The 14,734-nt window shown below is 44.5% G+C and overlaps 1 long non-coding RNA gene across 14 annotated transcripts in view; it reads left to right on the top strand.

Annotated features, from left to right (window-relative positions):
• Positions 1-14,734, top strand: part of LOC103792230 (uncharacterized) — a 585,886-nt gene that overhangs the window by 362,428 nt on the left and 208,724 nt on the right. For all 14 annotated transcript variants that reach the window (XR_013533659.1, XR_013533642.1, XR_013533640.1 and 11 more), the window contains one exon: positions 7,331-7,535. This is a non-coding gene — a long non-coding RNA (uncharacterized LOC103792230). The remainder of the gene's footprint in view (positions 1-7,330; positions 7,536-14,734) is intronic.

Genomic DNA, 14,734 nt, shown 5'->3' with positions numbered 1-14,734 from the left:
CTCTGCATCTGGTCTTTTTGTTTTGATTTTGCCAGTATCAGATACTGCTAGGTAGGGACTTGCTTCCTCTATAAAGATGGATATGCTGTATAGTTGCTATCTTGTAGGCAGTTGTCATCTGAGGCTTTGTAAAAGGGAGAATTGCACGTGGATATCCAAGTCTGTGTGTAAACTAGTACATGGTATTTGATACATAAATGTGTCTGAGGTGTAGATAACTGACACACAGAACAGTCAGTAAGGCCTGAACCCTGTGCTTGCAGACATATGGAAATTCCAACGCTTTTTTAAAGGTCTGAGCATGTTGCCTGCTATATCCGTGTACATTCAGTCATTCTTGAGGGATTTTTGAGATTTCAGTGTAGAGATCGAAGTTAACTGTGTTCTTTAGATGCTTTCTACAGCAGGCCACGCTACTTTCCAGAGAATGAAAATGTGCCTACTTCTTGAGTGTTTTGAGTTACTCTAGTGTCTGTTGGTTGTTTAATGATGAAAGCGATGTGTGGCATTGAAATACCATGGGCTTCCTAATCCACCAGCACTTATGTGCGGAGTATCTGCTGTCTTGGAGCAAAATACCATGTATTAGATATTATAGGAAGGAAATAAGCGTTTCGAGCCTGCTCTCAGCCAGTACTTGGGTAGCTGGGGAAACAGACATACGTATGGCAAATGTGGACTTAGAATACCACATGGACAGGTGAATCCCAAGGAAGTGCCATTGTCTTTGGGGTGGCTTATTCCAGGGAAAGAAAGATGGCATTATGTGGAAGAGCCTCCCAGGAGGTGGGATTTTGTCTCTTGCTGAAGAATTAAATTGAACAAAATGATTGAAGGTAGAAATTCTAGCACGAGAAGCATGTGAACAGAACCTTGGAACCAATGTCTGCTTAGGACATGGGAAGGTGATGAACTTGACCAGAAGAGAGGTTTTCTCTAGGGAAAACTGGTATGTAAGATCTGCAGTACACATCAGAATTGTGAATGTACATTGTTGAATATGGGTAAGGATGGTTTGGGGTCAGATGGTTAAGTCTTGAATGGTAAGCAGGGGAGTGGAGAGCAGCATTTCCTAAACTGTATTTTCTGCAGCCCAGTTATCCCATGAAGTGATACGTGGAAATGCATTCTGCGATCACAAGCGTAGGCGACATCATAGTTCATGAAGTTTACACGGACTTCTCACCGTCTTGAATTTGCTAATACGTACTGTGCATTCCGAAGGAGGTAGAATCGTAGCATGCCGCGTCTCTCACGCTTTGAACACGGACTCCTTCCTTGACTACTCGTGAACAGCTACCCTTTAGGCTAGTTTTCTCTGCAGTGCTGTTTGAAAACACTGGCTTCCATTGCTCCATGTAGCGATAAAGCATTAAGAAACATTTTGGAAGAAGCGAACGATAGGAAGAAAGTACTCTTTTCTTTTATTTTTTTTAGATGGAGTCTCACTCTGTCTTCCAGACTGGAGTGCAGTGGTGTGATCTTGGCTCACTGCAGCCCCTGCCTCCTGAGCTCAAGTGATTGTGCTGCCTCAGCCTCCTGAGTAGCTGAGATTACAGGCACTCGCCACCATACCAGGCTAATTTTTGTATTTTTAGTAGAGATGGGGTTTTACCATGTTGGCCAGGCTGGCTTTCAACTCCTGACCTCAAATGATTTGCTCACCTCTGCCTCCCAGAGTGCTAGGATTACAAGCATAGGCCACTGTGCCCGGCCCAAAGTATGATTTAAGAAAAGTTTTATGTTGCTTAAATCTAACTGCAGCTTCTTTTTTATCCATGCAGGCATAGATCTAGGCCAGGGGTTCCCAACCAGTCTGTGGCCTGTTAGGAACCAGGCCGCACAGCAGGACATGAGGGTGGGGTGAGCGTTACCGCCTGAGCTCCTGTCTGACCAATGGCAGCATTCGATTCTCTTAGCAGCACCAACCCTACGGTGAACTGCGCATGCTGGGGATCTAGATTACATGCTCCTTAATGAGAATCTACCTAATGCCCAATGATCTGTGGTGGAACAGATTCATTCCAAAACCACCCCCAGACCCCCACCGCCATCCATGGAAAAGGTGTCTTACATGAAACTGGTCCCTGATGCCCAAAAGTTGGATCTGCTGATCTAAGCAGCTAAGATCTTCAAACTGCAGAGAAGTTGTCAAATTTCACGTCATCCTAAAGCTACTGCTGGGAACTAATTTCAAAGTTTGTTTTGTTCTTGTTTTTAATGATGAGCTTCTGGCTCCTGTTGTTCTCATTGACGCTCAGTTTGAAAGTCTTTTCGCTTGTTGCTCTTAGGTGTCTGACTACCTTTGGATGCTGCCCACCTGGGTGGTAATTCCTTTTGTGCATTAGCACTGTTAGAGGCGTGTGTCTGGGGAGAGAGCAGAGTGGCCACCCATTTCATGCAACTTGTGTTCTCCACACCTTCGTGCTGTTTAAGCAAGGATTCACTAGGACCTTCTAGCTCCAGCTGCTCAAAAGGCTGAGGCAGGATATTGCTTGAGCCCAACAGGCCAAGCTCCCTTCTGGCAGCTGTTGATAAAGATTTTATTGCTGTTTCTAAAACCGCTCTCTGACAATTTGGCCTGGAGAACGCTGTGGATGGACCTAATAACTTGTGTTCTGTGTGGTCAGCCTCTGGATCATTACAGGATCACGGGAGATGGGCTCCAGAAATTGTATCTTCCTCTACCCGTGTTTCAATGAGAATGACATGGAAAATATCATTTCTTCAAAAATCCTTGGTTGTTTTTTTTCTTTGTCTTTCAATAGCTGTGAGGGAGCATTTTCTTTGACTCTATGTTTTGAAATAAGGTGACATATAAATATACCACCTTCTAGATAAAACTGGCCAAATCAGAACACTGGATCTAGAGAAAGGTTAGGAGAATCGATAATACAGCTACCTAGATTCTTAGTTGTGAAAGTCTTCAATTAAAATTTGTTCTTCGCAAAGACAGGTTGAACATCAGGGTCTGTGTGTGTGTGTGTGTGTGTGTGTGTGTGTGGAGGGGGAGGGGGAGAGAGGGAGATCGAGAGAGGGAGGGAGAGGGGCAGAGAGACTGACCGACTCATTCTGTCATCCAGCCTAGAGTACATTGGTACAATTCTGGTTCACTGCAGCTTTGGCCTCTTGGGCTCAAGCAATCTTCCTACCTCCGCTTCTTGAGTAGCTGGAGCTGCAGGCATGCCTGGTTAATTCATTTATTGTGGAGATGGGGTCTCTCCTTGCTACCCAGCCTGGTTTCAGACTCTTGGGCTCAAGCTATCCTTCTGCCTCAGCCTCCCAAAGTTCTGGGATTACAGGTATGAGCCACTGCACCCAGCTCAAACATAAGTTTTCAATGAAAGTTGTCAGGCTTACCAAGGATTAAATGTCAAATCTTTGCGTAATTCTTTTAAACTCAGATTTAGACTAAGATTTCAGAAAATGAGAGAAAAATTAGGATAGTAAGCACAAAGCAAACACTGAAATGATCATAATAAAAGCAAATTGTATTTAGTTCAAATTCTAAGATAGACAACCGCGAGTCTTTCAGGAGCATGGCTTGAAAAGTTGTTCAAGAGCAGATGCTTCCAACTTTTAATGCAGCTCATTTCATTTTTCTTTTTCTTTTCTTTCTTTCTTTTCTCTTTTTCTTTTTCTTTTTTTTTTTTTTGAGACGGAGTTTCGCTCTTGTTACCCAGGCTGGAGTTCAATGGCGCAATCTCGGCTCACCGCAACCTCCGCCTCCTGGGTTCAGGCAATTCTCCTGCCTCAGCCTCCCGAGCAGCTGGGATTACAGGCACGCGCCACCATGCCCAGCTAATTTTTTTGTGTTTTTAGTAGAGACGGGGTTTCACAATGTTGACCAGGTGGTCTTGATCTCTTGACCTCATGATCCACCTGCCTCAGCCTCCCAACGTGCTGGGATTACAGGTGTGAGCCACTGTGCCCGGCCCTCATTTTTCTTTTGGTCACCCTAAAATGGTGAAAGGTTTCTTCGTTGCCAAGTGGAATCTTTTTAATTGAAACTATCCTCGGAAAGTTCTCTGTGTATATGCGTGTTGCTACTCTCTTTGGACTTGTTTGTGTGTGGTACTCTTGGAGATTTTTGAAATAATCAAAACCACTTAGGTCATAGACAGTGTTTACTATCTTCAAACAATGGTTTACTTTTTTTTAAACAGGTGATATGTTGGAGTACGGGCCTTACAAACAATACAGATAGAAGGGGAATTGAATATGAGATGCTGGAATCAGGCGGCTTGGATTCTAGTCCTGACTCTGCTGTATACTAAGGCTGTAACTTTGGGTGACTTTGTCTCTCTGTGCCGTGGTTTCTCCTTAAGTAAAATGGAGTGATGGAGTGGACAATAAGTACCTACTACATAAGTTCTTTGTGAGTGTTTAAGAGCTTAGAGCAGTACCAGGCACGTAGTAAGTACTAAATAGGTGTTAGCCACCTTTGCTGAATAAATTAGTAACAAATACATGTTAGCCACTGTTTTTAGATTGTGTTATTTGAAAAAGTGGCTTCTCACTTTTGGCGGGTTTTTGGAGTGGGGAGAGAATGGGGCCAAAGGGCAGTGTGTACGTTTGTTTCTAATGCGTTCACTGCAACATCTTTAACTGGAAGATAGGATTTGACTGTGATGCATTTTCATATGTATGCAGAAGCCGTGTTATTTCCCCCTGCCCCCCAGTCCATGCCAAGCTCCTGAACACTCTGTGTGTTTATGCAGGCTTGAAACCTCTTCTAGCTTCATTTTATCTGCCAGAAGCTTGAGAACAACCAAAGAGAGTATCTGACTTCCCGTCCTACTTTCAAAACGTTGGCGGCTCTTTGACACAGAAGCTTGCAGTGTTTAGGGTTCTAGGAATCTGTAAACATGGATGTCAGTGGTTGTTTTTATGGTTGTCAGTGGGAGGGCTAAAAATATCAGACCCTACTTACATGTTGGTGACATTGGATGCTTTTTTTGTCACGGCATTAACTGATTAAAATCAGGTTATTAGTGAACCGTAATTTATTTAGAAAGTCAGATTCCACAGAGCTCTATTTAATGTCATTACGGACTGTGAAATTGCAGTTTGATATTTTAGGATGACTTTTGCTTGCTAGATGTTTGTCTTTGGAATATTTTGAAAACTGTGGCCCTGTGTAAGTCCGATCTCGTTTCTGAGGTATTTCCAAGTTCTTTGGTTTAGAATTTTTCCTGACGGTTTGCCACTAAAATCAAAAGCTGTGATGCGTGTTTGAGAAATTCCACAATCTTCTCAGCTTTTAGCCCCTGAATTCTTTCTCTAAATAGTTTCTCTAAACCTATATTACTTCAGCTCCCATCCAGAATGATGACTTCTAATTCCGCTTCAGTCTAGACGGCTCACATGTGCTCTGACCCCTCCAGAAGTCACCTCCTATGGGTTATACCATCCTTACCTCAGATGGAGGTGTCTTCAAAAGAGAATCCCCAAACGGGTTCTTCCTCCTTCCTTCCCAATGACTCCTCGGTGGTATTCTTATTCTTCTGCTTAGTGAGGTGTAATCCCTAGTCATTCTTCCCCTTTTCCGGTCCTTTATCCTCCTTATCCCCACAGTCATTGAAACCTTTTATATTTATTTATTTATTTATTTATTTTGAGATGGAGTTTCGCTCTTGTTACCCAGGCTGGAGTGCAATGGCGCGATCTCGGCTCACCGCAACCTCCGCCTCCTGGGTTCAGGCAATTCTCCTGCCTCAGCCTCCTGAGTAGCTGGGATTACAGGCACGCGCCACCATGCCCAGCTAATTTTTTGTATTTTTAGTAGAGACGGGGTTTCACCATGTTGACCAGGATGGTCTCGATCTCTTGACCTCGTGATCCACCGGCCTTGGCCTCCCAAAGTGCTGGGATTACAGGCTTGAGCCACCGCGCCCAGCCCATTGAAACCTTTTAAATTCATCATGAGTACTCTTTCCCCAAGTCATCTCCCTGGTCAAGAATTCATGGCTTCGTGCCCGTGTCAACATAACAGCCTCCTACCCAGTTCCATCCTCCCTTGGTAGCTTTCTGATTAACTTTCTAAAGCCGTATTTTATCTTTCACTCCTGGTTCAGAGTTTACAGTGGTTCTGATGCAGCCCAGGTCCCTCATCAGTTTCTTCCTTTAGCCCTGCTCCTCATTTGTCCTCAGCACCTTCTGCTCTGCAGCGCGCATTTCCACCATCACACCAGGCTCATGCTTCCTTTATCTGAATGCTTTCAAATCTCCTTTACTCTCTTTCCACTCCGGATATCTCTCTGCCATCCTTCGCTACAGCTCGTCTTCTCGTTCTCCTTCGTCTATACCTCTTCACCAGGAGACCCAGAACCTGCGCTTTCTGTATCTCTCATTTCTTGCCTTGTGGGGGAATATGTTACCTGTCCATTTTGGTGACTCCCTAAGGGCAGGTTTTATTAATATTACTTAGGTTTCTGTGTTCCTCAGTATAATTTATATAGCATAGTAGGCACTAAATAAAAGAATGTGGAGTAATCCTTGCCCCACACTTGGGGAAGTCAACACATACCCTGCCCTACTTGGGATCCAGTGAGATGGCGTACGAGGCAGGATTCCTAGAAGGACTATGCAAACACAAGGCAGTGTCGTTCACTGTTGGGCACGCTTGGGGTTTTTGAAGATGCTGTCCTCTATTCTGGAACAGCAGTATGTGGTCAGGACTTCCCATGAGCTTCAGAGTTTAATTGGAGGTAACCAAAATGTGTTTGCAATAAAAGGTCGTAAAAAATAAGCCTTCCATTGGTGCATATGTTTACTTGTTTATTTACATATTTTCCTAGGTCATTTATTTCCTCACTGTGAATGTATTTTTTTAATGGTACAGCTGGCTAAGATAGAGGTGCTGTTTTGTTGTCACCTCTGCATTGCTGTGGTCTTTGTTATTGGGCCAAGAACCTTGTTTATCTTAACACACACAATTGCTTAAGGACGGGGATTATATCATTGACCTCTGCATCTTTGAATTACACTGTGCTGCCTTCCCACATTGTCATGCCTACCAACTGTCTAATCCAGAATGCCGCATGCTGTTCCCTCTAAGCCATTTCCGTATTTCCGCTAGTACCAGTCATGAAAAATCGCGGGTGAGAGCGGGGAGCTGTCTGCATTCTCCAGTAGGGCACACTCTCCAGCTAAGCTCTCTGGTGAAGGGGGATATGGAATCTATAGCTGTAAGCACAAATGAGTCATTTTCACATCTGATTAACATACGTTTCTTCCGTAGATAAACCTGTGTCTTCATTTTTTTCCCTGATCCTTCTTACCCAGGTAGTTCATATCAGTGAACATAATTGGGTTTTTTCTTTTGTAGGATCTGCATTTGCTGCTCCAACCGCGTAGAATGTGATGCCGTCTGCAGATTTAAAACGTGTGCCTTCTTTTCCATCACCAAGCCATCCCTGCGTTACGACTGAACATCCTTCTCAATCGCCCCCGATCCATGAGTGGCTGTTCTCCGTTGTGTATTTCACCAGATGTCCTCAAAGCAGACAGACAGAAAAAGGAAGTGGCTCATGGTAAGAGTTTTTTCTCCTTCTTAGAAAATTTTTAATCCATTTACTTTGAAGTGCTGGAGAGGTGAGGTTTTTCTTGTAAGTAGGTAATATGAGTGTAGTTCAAACATTCTGTTTTTAGTATATGAAAATTTTAGGAAAGTTTCGTTGGGTCCATTCATAGTGACGAATCAGACGATGAAAGGGTACAGTACAGACCACTTTTGCAAACGCTCAGTACAACATTCTTCTGGTTTCAGACCCCAGTGCTCTTTACCTGTCACTCTGAACATGACCCACCCACACATGAAACTCAGTAGAGCCAGAGGCAAACTCTTTCTATTTTATCATTTTTTTCCTTTGAGTTTTTGGTTCAGAGATTGTTGTTCTCATTTCCCCGCTGTCCCCTGCTCCCCAATCACCCATTACCAAGCAGTTTGCCATGTCTTCCAAATATTTCTCTAATCCACTCACATCTTCTTCTTCTCCTTTCTGGCCCTGATCATCTCTAGCCTGACTGGTTCCGTCACCTTCTTTTTTTTTTTTGAGATGGAGTTTGGAAGTTTCGCTCTTGTTGCCCAGGCTGGAGTGCAATGGCGTGATCTCAGCTCACCACAACCTCTGCCTCCCGGGTTCAAGCGATTCTCCTGCCTCAGCCTCCCAAGTAGCTGGGATTACAGGCATGTGCCACCATGCCCAGCTAATTTTGTACTTTTAGTAGAGATGGGATTTCTCTGTGTTGGTCAGGCTGGTCTCGAACTCCTGACCTCAGGTGATTCACCCACCTCGGCCTCCCAAAGTGCTGGGATTACAGGCGTGAACCACTGTGCCCGGCCTCAATCACCTTCTTACTTGGCTGTTTATTTACCATGGACACTCCTTACTGCTCCCACCCTTCTGAAGTGGATCTCCTTGTGTTATTTTTGTTATTGACTGAAGAGCATATTTTAAGATTTTCAGCATTTCGTACCCCGTCTTTCTCTTTGCCATAATCTTTCCATACCCGTATTCACTGATGTCTTTGATTTGGTGGTCTGGTTCTGGTCCAGTTAATGAATCAGTGCTGATTGAGACAGGGTACTTGTAAACATTCCCATTCTCCCTTCATCTCTTCCCCTAGCCAGTGGGCACTTACAGTTAAAATGACTCTCCCACCAGAAGTACAGTGGCCCAGTCATGACCTCTGAGTTGCTGCGTCTCTCCCATTGTTCCCACTGCCATTCAGACCCAGTTCCCTTCCCCAGCGTGTTGTCATTTGGTGGCTTCTATTTATAGTTCTTCCACCCACCTCGTATTAACCTAGCCTAGGATCATACCTGGGTTTCGCTCCTAAATTTTGACTGGTACTCAGCGTAATAATCTTGTCTTCCTCTGAGGTGGCAGCTTAGACTTCAATTTCTTCTAGACAGTTGGGGTGTCTTCCATCTGAATTCTTCTCGTTTTTTAAGATGGGGTCTTGCTCTGGTTGCCCAGGCTGGAGTGCAGTGGTGCAGTCCTGGCTCACTGCAGCCCGGAACTCATGGGCCCCTGCAGTCCTCCTCCCTCAGCCTCCTAAGTAGCTGGGACTACAGGCATGCACCACCATACTTGGCTAATTTTTATTTTTTGTTGAGATGACGTCTCACTTTGTTGCCCAGACTGGTGTCAAACTCCTGGCCCCAAGCTACCCTCCCACTGTGGTCTCCCAAAGTGCTGGGATTATAGGAGTGAGTCACCGCCCCCAGCCTGAATGATTCTCATCAAGACTGGTGATGGTGGCACCAAAAGACAGCTGGGGATGACTCTTAGTTCACCGTGTGTATTAATTTCCTCTGGCTGCTGTAGCAAATTACCACAGACTTTGGTGACTTAAAATAACAGTTATGCTCGGACGGGGCTGAGCTCCTGCCACAGGCTCTGGGGGAGAATCTGTTCCTGTCTCTTCCAGCTTCTGGCAGCTGGTGACATCCCTTGGCTTGTGGCTGCATCACTCCAGCGTCTGCCCCTTTCCATGGCCACATGGCCTTCCTTTCTTCCATCTGTAGTCAAATCTGCCTCTGCCTCTGTCTGTTTCTTATAAGCATACATGTTATGACATTTAAGGCCCAGCTAGATAATTCAAAATAATCTCCCCATCTCACGATCTTCAGCTTCGTCGTATCTGCAAACTCTTTGCGTAGAAGGTTACATTTACAGGTCCCAGAGATTAGGACCTGATTTGTGGCCATTATTCGCTGTACTACACTAACCACCTAGGCTGTGCTTTTGACTTCTCCTGGAAGTCCTGCTCTTGGCCCTTTCTGAGTCATGGTCAGCATGCCTTCCTTCCTGCTTCTCTGCCTCTTTATCTTCCTCACCTCTCCCTGCAGACCTGGCCTCAGCAATGCTGTCAGTTTCCCCAAGATCTGTGTCAGGCCCAGAGGCCCGGGCCACGTCCTGCTCCTTCCTGCTGCTTCTCTTTCTGCCCACTTGCCTCCTTCTCTTTTATTGAGTTGTAGGAAATACCAAGTTTCTTTTCAAAAATCTCCTGTGATGCTCCCTTCTGCACAAAGACCTTGCAGTCCAGGCCCTTTCAGGCTGTCTGCTTTTGGTGACACTTGACTCAGACGTGCCTGGGCATGCCTTGAGATGTGGACTGCCATTTACGTATCTAAAATGCCCCTTCCCCTTCTTCCCTATTGGGTGAAATACTGTACATTCTGCAAGGTCTTGTTTAAGTGTCAATTCTCTGAGACTTTCCTAAGCCCCTCCCCCTCCTCTTTTCCATGCAGAATCAATTACATCTCCCCTCTGTTCTTCCTTAGCGCTCTCTTTATACTTGACTCAAAGCCTTCCCACATTGCCTTGTACTTTATTGTGTCTCTGTCTCTCCTTGGTAGACTTTGAGGTTCATGAGAACCAGGAAAAGGATATTTATTCATCTTTTTAATTTTAACCTGACATGTAACTCACAATACATCCTTGATATAATAATATGTGTTTAATTAATTAATTTGAATTTTAAACTTTTCATAATTCGGAATATCTTAGAAGAAATGACATTTAATACTTTTCTCCCAATTTCCTCGTGGACCCAAAAAGTAATTACTTTCCTTAGATGGCTATATACAGTCCATTATGGCTTTTGTTTTCAGTACAAATTAATTAAAAATACTGTAATTTATGCATTCTGTGCTTTACATTTTGTTGAGTGTGGGGAGTTACTGCCCTTACCCCTGTAAACAGCCAATTCACTTTATTTTATTGTATTTTTCTTTGAGACAGAGGCTTGCTCTGTCACCCAGGCTGGGTGGCAGTAGCTTGGTCACAGCTCACTGCAGGCTTGATCTCCTGGGCTCACGCAGTCCTCCCGTCTCAGCCTCCCAAGTGGCTGGCACCACAGGTGTGTGCCACCATGCTTCGCTAATTTTTAAAACTGTTGTTATTAGTAGAGACGGGGGTCTGCTGTGTTGCCCAGGCTGGTCTCAAACCGGGCTCAAGCGATCTTCCCACCTCAGCTTCCCAAAGAGTTGGGATTACAGGCATGAGCCACTGTCCTTGGCCCAATGTACTTTAACATGAGACTTGACTAAACCTGAAAAGCTACCAGTTTGTTGTCACTTGTCTTCTTGTAGATCCAGACTTTGAAGCAAGAATGAGGAGTGTTATTGGTGAGGATTGCTTCTTTTCACTTACCGGTGCGCTACTAAAACAACGCGATTTTCCTCCATTGTCCTGGGTGTTGAGTTTTGTCTGAGTAGATGGAATGTCAGAGGTATTTTTCCCGCCTCGTTGCTGGAATCTGCGGCTAGGCTCCCTGACTGTGAATGTGCCCGTGCTGTTTCCTATTTCTATAGCTTTGAGTCTCTCAGGGCTTCTGTAGAGAGTATGGGTATTTTATTATATTGCGTGTCTTATATTTGTGATAAACTCAAAGGGCTTTGAGGATTTTCTTTTTTGGTATCTAATCTAACAGCTTTCTGAGGTGGGTAGCAGGAAGTGTTATCTCCATTTTGCAGATGTTATAACAGAGGCATAGCACGACTTGGTGCAGGCCCCACAGCAAATCATGGGATGAGTGGGAAAGGTCTCCCCAGTCTTTCAACCTCCATTTCAAGGCACTTGTTGACAGACAAGTTAATTTTAATTTTTAAAACCTGCGTCCATTTTGGTTTTATGTGAACTGTTACTGTCAGCATTCATCTGGTGCTCCGATTTTAGTATTACCTTTCCCAGCTTCTGTATCCTTCTAGAATCCCTTCTTGCTTGTCACACTCACACAGACTCATAAGTGTGCCTGTCTTTTTTTTTTTTTTTGAGACTGAGTCTTGCTCTGTCACCCAGGCTGGGGTGCAGTGGTGCAGTCTCGGCTCACCGCAACCTCCAACCTCCGCCTCCCAGGTTCAAGCAGTTCTACTGCCTCAGCCTCCCGAATTGCAGGATTACAAGCATGCACCACCTCGCCCAGCTAATTTTGCATTTAGAGACTGAGTTTTGCCATGTTGACCAGGCTGGTCTCGAACTCTTGACCTCAGGTGATCTGCCCGCCTCAGCTTCCCAAAGTGCTGGGATTACAGGTGTGAGCCACCGTGCCCAGGTGTGTCTGTCTTTGTATGTGTGTATGTATATATGTAAATAAATAAAATATATATTTTTTGTTTCAAAAGAATTTATATACAACGTTAATTCTGTAGAGGAGTTACTTGATCTGGGGACTAGATGCAAATATGGGATTTCTGCATTCGCAGGATATCTGATACTTTCCAACTATTTTTTTCTTGTTTCAGTTGAATGTACTATGTACATATTAGTTGTAGGCGTGGACACATTTAAAAGTATAACCAGCCTGGGCAACAGTAGTGAGACCCTGTCTCTACAAAAAATTAAAAAAATTACGGTGTGGTGGCACATGCCTGTGGTCTCAGCTACTTGGGAGGCTGAGGTGGGAGGCTCGCTTGAGCCTAGGAGTTGGAGGCTGCAGTGAGTTGTGATCTCACCACTGTACTCCAGCCTGGGCATCAGAGCAACACTTTATCTCAAAATAAATTTAAAATAAATATATATAACCTCTGACAATGGGAAACAAGAAATACTATAAAACTGCGTGTCTGATACTATTAATAAGTAAAATAAATGTTTTTACTCAGGTCATTCCTCTATGCACATTATGGTATCCTCAAAGTGAGCTCATGTTGTAACTTTTCACATACTTTCCCTCAGATGTGAAATTTCTTTTCTTCTCTCAGAGGACAGTTAATACCTTTCTGTAAACTGAAAACTGTACTGCAGATGTCAGTTCCTGATCAGATTTTCCTGAGTCTTTCAAGGGAACAGGACAAGGAGCCTTGTGCCTGCCATGCAGGGTGTGTGGTGAGGCTTCTTTCTTTGCTGTGGCTGCATTTGGAATGCCCTGCTCTTTCACCAAGCGCCATTCATGACACGGTTGCTCCGAGAGCACGGAACTGCTTTGCAGGGAGTTTCTCCCCTCTTTCTGGAGTCTCTGAGGCAGATTCCATTCATGGCTGTGGATGGTGGTGAGGCCCAGGCTTTGCGCAGGTCGCCTGCCTGGAATCTACCCACCCGGAGACCTCTTTGTGATTTCCCTAAGCCGGGAGAGAGGGGATTTGGAGCACCTGGTGGGGGGAGGCAGCTTGCCACCCTCATCTTCGTCAGCCTCTCCCGTCCACCCCCTGCACGTGGGAGCACCACCCAGCAGCAGTGTTTTTGTGCCTTGAAACCATTTGGAGCCGCTGGAATGGAGGCCACCCAGAGCTTCTGTGAGCAGCTGTAGCTGCGGATCTGCTATTGGCCAGGGCAGAGAATGTTCTTACTTATCTCCACTGAGCATGGGTGGCCATGATCCCTTAGGCTGATGCACTTTCTCACTGTCTGGAGGTGGAAGCTATTGTCCTGCTCTCCAGCTTGTTGTTTGAAGTCGTTTTGTAAGGCTTCCGGCTTCTGCTGACTCACAGACACACACAGAAAAGCCCCGGACTGGCTTGCTTGCTCCCAAGGCTTTTGAAATGGCTAAGGAGATAACAGACCTCCCCGGTGCAAGGGGGTAATAGCTTAAATAGTAAGGGGAAAGAACTGTTTTGTATATGTCCACAAAGTCCGAGAAACTTCATCTTCCTCTTTCACTGCTAACTCTGTTTCTTTCCTTGTCCCTACCTCCCCTCTTCAAAAGTTTTGGGCTGAGCCACAGGGCGAAATGTGGTTTGCATATGATTTTACAGAGACACACTTCACATCTGGGGGCTTTTTCGGATTAACAAGTTGAAGGATGCCATCTCTGTTTCCCTGATGGAAAACTGCCATTTCTAATGAACTTTTTATGAAGAAGCCTTCTTCGCTTACCTCTCCCACTTGTGATCAACTGTAATTAAAATGTATAAAGAACTTGATTCATGGTGAGTGCACCTGGGCTCTTTGTGGAGTCTCTCTTAGCAATATGCCGTGAGAACAGACTGGCAGTTGATGGATTTCTAAAGCAGAAAAATCACGCTTATTCACAATAGAAGCTTATAGTTTTAAAAACCGCATGGATAGGAGGACTGTCGTTTTGCAAGATTTGGCAGGTATCAATGAACCCAGTAGCCGCAGTGACCGAGACTGAAAATGTGGAAGGCTGGCTTTCCTTCTTAATTACTTTTAAACTATGTTAGCAAATTCTCAGGGTTATAGTGATCGGGACAGTTTCAAACCTCGATTTTAGTGATATTTTCTTCTTGTTAAAAAAATGTTCTTATGTTGCCATCCTGTGAAATAGGTCCTTTTATTAATTAAGGAGACCGGGAAAGGGTGTGTAGAAAGCATTCCTATGGTAGCATGTGTGAACTTCTTATAATTAGCAACATGTACCCATTGTGCTCTTAGAATATCCAGTGATATTAAATCCCGTGTTTTGTACAGTTACTATTCGCCCAACTAAATAAATCATTTAATTGATACCATTCACACCTTCCTCCATGATATTTTAGACTGATACCAATGTACAAAAATAGCCTGTGTCCTTTTTTTCTCATCAGTTTATGAAAATACTGCTAAAGAGCTGGTAAACAAAATTTTCTTATGCTTTACTGCACAGCTCGCCTGGGCCACTGGGCCTGATTGGTTCTTAATAATTTTCAAAAGAGACTCCGTCCTTTATCTCCCCAGAAATATCCAGGCTGTCCTAAAGCAAGCTGCAGCCTGATACAGAAACTCTGCCAACTTTTAGGAAATGGAAGGTTCTGGAAAGTAGATTATTTTTCCCTGTGGTAGGA

The sequence above is a fragment of the Callithrix jacchus genome, chromosome 4 (genome assembly GCF_049354715.1).
Source record: "Callithrix jacchus isolate 240 chromosome 4, calJac240_pri, whole genome shotgun sequence".
Lineage (NCBI taxonomy): Eukaryota > Metazoa > Chordata > Mammalia > Primates > Cebidae > Callithrix > Callithrix jacchus.
Note: the sequence above shows the minus strand (reverse complement) of the source record. Positions and strands in the feature narration are given on the sequence as shown.